This window comes from Triticum aestivum, chromosome 6A (genome assembly GCF_018294505.1).
Source record: "Triticum aestivum cultivar Chinese Spring chromosome 6A, IWGSC CS RefSeq v2.1, whole genome shotgun sequence".
NCBI classification, from domain to species: domain Eukaryota; kingdom Viridiplantae; phylum Streptophyta; class Magnoliopsida; order Poales; family Poaceae; genus Triticum; species Triticum aestivum.
This window is the reverse complement of record NC_057809.1, coordinates 107,304,293-107,314,010: the sequence shown is the minus strand read 5'-3', so window position 1 is coordinate 107,314,010 and position 9,718 is coordinate 107,304,293.

Below are 9,718 nucleotides of genomic sequence, written 5' to 3'. Positions count from 1 at the left end.
CCGCCACCCACCGGCGCTCGCCGCCGGCCTCGACCCCCTCCCCCTGCCCTCCGAACACTAATTTTAATGGTGAACTTAAACTTATTAGTAAACATGCTTCTATGGTTACCACTCAAGTAGAACAAGTACTTAAGGCTCAAAATGATTTGCTCAATGAATTGAATAGTAAGGATAATGATAATCCTGCTAGAGTTATGACTAGAGGTGGTAGAATGACTCAGGAACCTTTGTATCCTGAAGGCCATCCTAAAAGAATTGAGCAAGATTCTCAGAAAAATAATATAGATGCACCTAGTTCTTCTAAAAAGAAGAAAAAGAAAAATGATAGGACTTTGCATGCTTCTAGTGAACCTATTACTGAAACACCTGAGAATCCAAATGATATTTCTATTTTCGAGGAAACAACCTCAAGTTCATAGTATCAACTCTATTGGAAAAATTCCGTCGATTATATTTGGAGGTTTTGAATTTCCTCTTCCTACTGTCAAGAAGAAATATGATATTCTTATTATTGGGGATGTGCATATCCCCATTGAGGTAACATAGTGTTATTCGAAATTTCTCCGGTTCCATGTTATTCGGCATGAGTTCGTTAACAAGACTTGATCAACCTTGCTAGTGGATTCCTTTTGATGATCATGAGATGGATGAAACTAGAAGGCACAACCTTCTGTACCCCACTTTTACTTTCTGTTATTTATATTAAATAAAATAAAAATAATATTTTTCTGTCTGTTATCTGATTATCCGTGCAATATAAAAATACCCCGAAAATAAAAGTTCTCCAAATGCCTTGAAATTTAAATATGATTTTTTCTAGAATATTTGAGAATATTTGGCACTGAGAACACAGTAGGGGGGTCAACACCTGCCCACGAGGGTGGAGGGCGCGCCCTACCCCCTGGGTGCGCCCCCTTGCCTCGTGGGCCGACGGTGGCCCTCCTCCACTTATCCTTTCACCCATACACTTCTTCTTCCTCCCCCAAACACGAATAACCATCTCAAACCCGAGTCCAAACTCGTTTTGCTGCCATTTTCGATCTCCTTGCTCAAAGCACCTCTCACAAAACTACTTGGAGAGATTGTTCCTTGGTATGTGACTCCTCCATTGGTCCAATTAGTTTTTGTTCTAGTGCTTTATTAATTGCAAATTTTTGCTGCTTAGGTGACCCTGTTCTTGAGCTTGCATGTCAAATTTATATGGTCAAAAGTAGTTTTGATGCATGATATAGGCCCTAGGGTCTTGTATGAGTAGTTGCTATCAATATTATTGAGTTTGGTTTACTTTTATTTTGAAGTTACTAAAAATTTTAGAAATTTTTCAGAGGAAGAAATATGCTTAGGAAAATGTTCCAAGGTGGTTCTCCAAGGAAGCAAGGACCCAGGTTTGCAATGCGTGATGCTGATGAAGAGCCACCAAGAGACGCTCCGGTGCGTCCTTGTGAATGGCCTTTGGAAAATTTTATGGATCGAGCGGGAATTAAAGAAGAATTTAACGCATATTTGTGTAACGCCGATCTTGTGAGCTTCGAGGAAGAAAAGTACAGCCAGTATCACTATCTCACTAGTTCCTTTGTGAGGAGGTTTGAATTTTCATCTTCACGTAATTCTCCAACTGTCCTGTTTGATCTTTATGATAATTCTTACACTATGGACTTAGAGGATTTTACCACTGCTTGCAAACTTCCACATTGGGGTAGTATAAGGGATCCTCGCAAATCTGAATTTAGAGATTTTCTTGCTAGTATAACTGTGGGAGAATCTAGAGATATAACACAAGCTACCATAGGGAGCATTCACTTTCCTGCTATACATTATTTTGCTCTCTTCATAGGTAGATGCATTAATGGTAAAGATGAGGCATGTCACATGTGTGTCCCTGACCTCAGTATTCTTAGGAGTGCTGTGTTAGAAGACAAATCTTATAATTTGGGAGCCATTGTTGCACGTAGGTTGCATCTTAATAGATTTAATGGAGATTTCTTTGGTGGAATTTATGCAACCCGCATAGCTAATTTTCTTGGTGTACCATACGCGAAGATGATATTGAATTACCCCTGCTTACCTAGACTTTAATGCTATGGTTCACCACCAGTTTGTCGAGAGGAATGAATCACCTCTCCAGTATCGTTTAATCTTTGACAGACGCCGTGCTATCCATATTACTCTCCTTGCTCCTGCCTTCTTTGATTATCAGGCAAAAGGAAGATATGTTATTACCAGAGAGGAGGCAGATGAGTACGAGAGGAGGGAGGAGGCCGCTCGCCGCCACGCTGCAGCTCAGGAGGCGATAGCCACTGCATCTCAGTACGACCCCAACTATTATTATGGATATCCGCCAGGCCAGCCGTGGCCATAGACCAACTTAGGACAAAAGTCTAAGCTTGGGGGAGTACATATTTCCCACCGACATTACATTCATGTTCACACACTCACTGCTAGATGTCGGTGCTCATACTTTTTCATTGTATCATCCATGCTAGTTTATTTTCCTTTTTATGCCTTCTTCTTGTGTGTTTGATTAACCTTAAGAAAAACCAAAAAAAATTAGTTGTAGCTTTTAATTAGTTTACTTTCCATGCTTGTAGTAGTAATTAAAAAGAAAATCCAAAAAGGTTTCCTGTTCTTCTTTTGCTTGTTGGGAGCTTTCCCGTGTAAATAGTTTTATTTCTTTTCTTTTCTTTGGGGGTCGATAGGAGAAGGCCATAATTAAATTGTTGAAGTGGCTCTTATATGTATTATTGTTGATCTGACAAAAGTGCCCATATTGCCTTGTCTTCTCCTGTTTATTGAATGCTTGCAGATTCCAGCTTAGTCCAATGCACGTGCACTGTTATTATTATTCACATCATTCGGTCGTGCAAGTGAAAGGCAATTATGATGATATATGATGGACTGACTGAGATGAGAAAAGCTGGTATGAACTCGACCTCTCTTGTTTTTGTAAATATGATTAGTTCATCGTTGTTGATTCAGCCTATTATGAATAAACATGTTTGCAATGACAACTAGAGATCATAGTTTCTTGTGCCATGCTTGATTAGCTATGAGTAATAATGGTTTACCTTGCGTGCCAACATGCTATTAAAATGGTTATGATGTGGTATGATAAGGTGGTATCCTACTCTGAATGATTTAAGTGACTTGACTTGGCACATGTTTACGCATGTAGTTGAAACAAAATCAACATAGCCTCCACGATATTTATGTTCATGGTGGATTATATCCTACTCATGCTTACATTCGGTGTCAATTAATTTTAATGCATTTTCATGACTGTTGTCGCTCTCTAGTTGGTCGCTTCCCAGTCTTTTGCTAGCCTTCACTTGTACTAAGTGGGAATACTGCTTGTGCATCCAACTCCATAAACCCCAAAGTTATTCCTAATGAGTCCACTATACCTACCTATATACGGTATCTACCTACCATTCCAAGTAAATTTGTATATGCCAAACTCTAAACCTTCAAATAAATATCCTGTTTTGTATGCTCGAATAGCTCATGTATCAACTAGGGCTGTCCGTATCTTCCATGTTAGGCGGGTTATTCTCAAGAGGAGTGGACTCCGCTCCTCACACACGAGATAAATGGCTGGTCACCGGGATGCCCGGTCCCATGCTTTATGCAAACTAAATCAAATAATTGCAAACAAAACTCCCCCTGGGACTCTTGTTAGTTGGAGGCACTCGTTGTTTCGAGCAAGCCATGGATTGATGCTTGTTGGTGGAAGGGGGAGTATAAACTTTACCATTCTGTTTGGGAACCACCTATAATGTGTGTAGCATGGAAGATATTGCCATCCCTTGGTTGTTATGTTTACAATGAAAGTATACCGCTCAAAATATTATTCACCTCTGTTTCAAAATCGAGCACTAGCACCTCTACAAATCCATGCTTCCCTCTGCGAAGGGCCTATCTATTTTACTTTTATGCTGAGTCATCATCCTCTTATTAAAAAGCACCAGTTGGAGAGCACCTCTGTCATTTGCATTCATTACTGTTAGTTTACATTGAGTATGACTTGACAGGATCTCTTTTACCATGAATTACAATGTCTAGTCAGCCCTTGATCTTTAAAGGTGCTATGCATTTATGTTTTGCGGTCTCAGAAAGGGCTAGCGAGATACCATCTTGTCATATCATATTATGATTGTTTTGAGAAAGTGTTGTCATTCGAGATTTATTATTATGGCTCGCTAGTTGATTATGCCATTGATATGAGTAAATTTGAGACCTATGCGTTATTGTGAATGTGGTTAGTTATAATCTTTGCTGAAAACTTGAATGCTGGCTTTACATATTTATAACAACAAGAGCAAACAGAGTTTGTAAAAGTTTTTCTTTATCACTTTCAGTTTATCAACTGAATTGCTTGAGGACAAGCAAAGGTTTAAGCTTGGGGGAGTTGATACGTCTCCATCGTATCTACTTTTCCAAACACTTTTGCCCTTGTTTTGGACTCTAACTTGCATGATTTGAATGGAACTAACCCAGACTGACGCTGTTTTCAGCGGAATTACCATGGTGTTATTTATGTGCAGAAACAAACGTTCTCAGAATGACCTGAAACTTCACGGAGCAACTTTTTGGAAAATATAAAAAATACCTGCAAAAGATGAATGCCAGGGGGCCCACCACCTGTCCACGAGGGTGGGGGGGTGCGTCTGCCCCCCTAGGGCGTGCCCCTACCTCGTGGGCCCCCTGGTGCTCCTCCGACTCCAACTCCAACTCTATATATTGTGTTTCGGGGAGAAAAAAAATCAAAGAGAAGGATTCATCGCGTTCTACGATACAAAGCCACCGCCAAGCCCTAAAACCTCTCGGGAGGGCTGATCTGGAGTCTGTTCGGGGCTCTGGAGAGGGGAATCCGTCGCCATCGTCATCATCAACCATCCTCCATCACCAATTTCATGATGCTCACCGCCGTGCGTGAGTAATTCCATCGTAGGCTTGCTGGACAGTGATGGGTTGGATGAGATTTATCATGTAATCGAGTTAGTTTTGTTAGGGTTTGATCCCTAGTATCCACTATGTTCTGAGATTGATGTTGCTATGACTTTGCTATGCTTAATGCTTGTCACTAGGGCCCGAGTGCCATGATTTCAGATCTGAACCTATTATGTTTTTCATCAATATATGAGAGTTCTTGATCCTATCTTGCAAGTCTATAGTCACCTATTATGTGTTATGATCCGTTAACCCCGAAGTGACAATAATCGGGATACTTACCGGTGATGACCGTAGTTTGAGGAGTTCATGTATTCACTATGTGTTAATGCTTTGTTCTGGTACTCTATTAAAAGGAGGCCTTAATATCCCTTAGTTTCCATAAGGACCCCGCTGCCACGGGAGGGAGGACAAAAGATGTCATGCAAGTTCTTTTCCATAAGCACGTATGACTATATTCGGAATACATGCCTACATTACATTGATGAACTGGAGCTAGTTCTATGTCACCCTAGGTTATGATTGTTACATGATGAACCGCATCTGGCATAATTCTCTATCACCGATCCATTGCCTACGAGATTTCCATATATTGTCCTTCGCTTATTTACTTTTCCGTTGCTATTGCTATCATTACCTTTTGCTACCGTTACCACTACTATCATATTACTTTGCTACTAAACACTATGCTGCAGATATTAAGTTTCCAGGTGTGATTGAATTGACAACTCAGCTGCTAATACTTGAGAATATTCTTTGGCTCCCCTTGTGTCGAATCAATAAATTTGGGTTGAATACTCTACCCTCGAAAACTGTTGCAACCCCCTATACTTGTGGGTTATCAATAAGATAATATTTTTGGTATTTTTATGATAAAGAGAAATAAAGATGCAAAGTAAATAAACGGCAATAGAAATAGCTAAGTGTTGGAAGATTAATATGATGGAAGATAGACCTGGGGGCCATAGGTTTCACTAGTGGCTTCTCTCAAGAGCATAAGTATTACGGTGGGTAAACGAATTACTGTCGAGCAATTGATAGAATTGAGCATAGTTATGAGAATATCTAGGTATGATCATGTATATAGGCATCACATCCGCGACAAGTAGACCGAAACGATTCTGCATCTACTACTATTACTCCACACATCGACCACTATCCAACATGCATCTAGAGTATTAAGTTCATAAGAATAGAGTAATGCTTTAAGTAAGATGACATGATGTAGAGGGATAAACTCATGCAATATGATATAAACCCCATCTTTTATCCTCGATGGCAACAATACAATACGTGCCTTGCTGCCCCTGCTGTCACTGGGAAAGGACACCGCAAGATTGAACCCAAAGCTAAGCACTTCTCCCATTGCAAGAAAGATCAATCTAGTAGGCCAAACCAAACTGATGATTCGAAGAGACTTGCAAAGATAAACCAATCATACATAAAAGAATTCAGAGGAGATTCAAATATTGTTCATAGATAAACTTGATCATAAACCCACAATTCATCGGATCTCGACAAACACACCGCAAAAGAAGATTACATCGAATAGATCTCCAAGAAGACTGAGGAGAACTTTGTATTGAGATCCAAAGAGATAACTATGGACCCGTAGGTCTGAAGTAAACTACTCACACATCACCGAAGAGGCCATGGAGTTGATGTAGAGGCCCTCCGTGATCAATGCCCCCTCCGGCGGAGCTCCGGAAAAGGCCCCAAGATGGCATCTCTCGGGTACAGAAGGTTGCGGCGGTGGAATTAGGTTTTCGTGGTGCTCCTGGATGTTTGGGGGGTACATTGATATATATATAGGAGGAAGAAGTAGGTCGGTGGAGCAATGAGGGGCCCACAAGGGTGGAGGGCGTGCCCCGGGGGGTAGGCGCGCCCCCTGCCTCGTGGCCTCATCGATTGTTTCTTGACTCCCACTCCAAGTCTCCTAGATCACGTTTGTTGAGAAAATCATGTTCCCGAAGGTTTCATTCCGTTTGGACTTCGTTTGATATTCCTTTTCTGCGAAACACTGAAATAGGCAAAAAAAACAGCAATTTGAGCTGGGCCTCCGGTTAATAGGTTTGTCGGGGTTAAGAACGACACCTATGGGATCACAAGAATCCCTACTACGGTTGCTGGGGCGCAGGGTTGTGAGGAGAGCAGGGCTAGTAGACAGCACAAGGATCATTTACCCTGGTTCAGGCCGCGAGGATGCGTAAAACCCTAGTCCTGCTTTGGTGGGTGTATTTCTGAGAGTTCTTGAGCTCTCGAACTAGCTGTAGTCAGCGTGTGGTTCCAAAGAGCCGAATCCCTCTCCTGGTCGCCTCGGGCCTCCTTTTATAGGAAAAAGGGGTTGCCACAGTGGCACACAGGAGGTGGAAAGGTCTACAGTGGCACGAGGTTATCCCTTGTATTACAGGACAAGGTGCATTTAATGCATCGCTTAGGTGTCCTCTTGCTTTACCGGGGACGGGGGTGAGGCCCGTCCCGTCCGTCGCCGCTCCTCCTTGCTTCGACACGCGCCTTGGCCAGGGATGCATGTGGTGCCATGTAGGCAGGCAGGCAGCTGTGTTGGCACGGTGGTGGAGCCTTCATGAAGATCTGCATGCCACCACGCAGGCGCTTGATGAGTTGTCCTGGGAGCTGCATGTTGCCACGCAGGTGCCCGCCCAGCTGGTTGGGCTGGCAGCTGCATGTGAACGACGGTGGAAGCTTGGTTGACGTCGGCTTGGCGGTGGCCTTGCCGGCGTCTTTCGCGAGGGCCTTGCCGGGTAGCCCGGCAAGGGCCTCGCCGTGGCGTATTGTCGTCCCCGGCAAGGATCTTGCCAGGGGTCTACTGGCCTTCCTCGGCAAGGATCTTGCCGAGAATCGTCGTCTTCTAATCTGATGTTGAATATGTCTTCACAAAGATCTTCATGCCACCACAGGGGTGCCTTCCCGAGCCCTAGCCCCATGCTGATGATGGCACTAGGGGCCGTGGGCTCAAGGGTGGCTCGCTCTGTTGGTGCGGGGCGAGCTACCCCGGCAAGAGTCTTGCCGGGGCTGCTGAGGCCACCCGGCAAGGGTCTTGCCGAGGGAACTCGCTTCGTCCATCTGCTCTTTGTGGTCTTGGCCTTGGCGTTGCTTTGATCGTCTTGGGCTTCGATCTTACTTTGGCTCACCTCCCTGTTCTGCTTGGTGTGGTCGTGGGCGCGGCTCTGACTGCCCGTGCATAGAAAAACGGGTACAAAGATGCGCCCCTATTTTTGTACACCGACAAGGTTAGTCCCAAAAATGATATAAAAGTGTAAAATAAAGCCCATTAACATCCAAAACAGATAATATAATAGCATGGAGCAATCAAAAATTATAGATACGTTGGAGACGTATCAGGGGCCGGGGTCGCTTCGCCGGAGATGATCGAGGCAGAACTCAACCACCTCTGCCGTCGCGTCTTGGATTGGCAGGTGACCCCGACCTCGGACAGCTCCTTCATCGTGGTCTTCCCCGATGCCCTAAGCCTGGGCCTCTGCACCCGTAGCGACGACATCACCCTCGCCCTCACGAAGCTCGTCGTCAAAATCTCTGAGCCCCTGATGGACCCTAAGGTAGTTGCCGTGCTGGACACTGCATGGATCCTCATAGCTGGCCTCCCCGACATCGCCCGCTCTGAGAAGGTGATCCGCAGTATGTCCAAGATATTGGGCAAGGTGGTGGTGGTGGACGAGCTCTCCCTCCGCAAAGAGGAGGAGGTCTGTGTCAAGGTCAAGTGCCTCGACTCCTCCACTCTCCGTGTCACCGTCCGGGTTTTCTTCAATGACCAGGGATTCGACCTCATGATCTACCCCAAGCCTCCCAACCACATTGGTCGCCCTCGACTCCTCGCTGATGGCCACTTTGATGGGGGCAGCGCGGACAACTGCAACGACTCCCACTACCGCCGTCCGCGCCCCTCCCATCATGAGGACCCGGAGGACGACGATGAGCGCTCTAGCCGCAGCCGCTCCCCCTCGCGAGACCCTCCTCTGGGGCGCGGGGGTGCGGGTGCGGGTTGGTCGCGTGGTTTGGCCTCCTCAGCCAAGGTACCCCCCGCCGCGCTGCCTGTCTCCTCTCCCTCCTCTTCGGTCGAGCTCAGTGACATCTCCAGCGTCAGCCTCCTCGTCCTCCCGACATCTTCGCCGCGTTCGCCCTGCTCCTTGATACGTCTCCAACGTATCTATAATTTTTGATTGCTCCATGCTATATTATCTACTATTTTGGACTGTATTGGGCTTTATTTTCCACTTTTATATTATTTTTGGGACTAACCTATTAACCGGAGGCCCAACCCAGAATTGCTGTTTTTTTGCCTATTTCAGTATTTCGGAGAAACAAAATATCAAACGGAGTCCAAGCGGAATCAAACCTTCGGGAACGTGATTTTCTCACCGAACGTGATCCAGGAGACTTGGACCCTACTCCAAGGAGTCAAAGAGGCGTTCACGAGGGTGGGGGCGCGCCTACCCCCCTAGGGCGCGCCCCCTGCCTCGTGGGCCCCTCGGTGCTCCACCGACGTACTCCTTCCTCCTATATATACCTATGTACCCCCAAACGATCAGAACAGGAGCCAAAAACCTAATTCCACCACCACAACTTTCTGTATCCACGAGATCCCATCTTGGGGCCTGTTCCGGAGCTCCGCCGGAGAGGGCCGTCATCACGGAGGGCTTCTACATCATAATAGCCTCTCCGATGAAGTGTGAGTAGTTTACCTTAGACCTTCGGGTCCATAGTTAGTAGCTAGATGGCTTCTTCTCTCTTT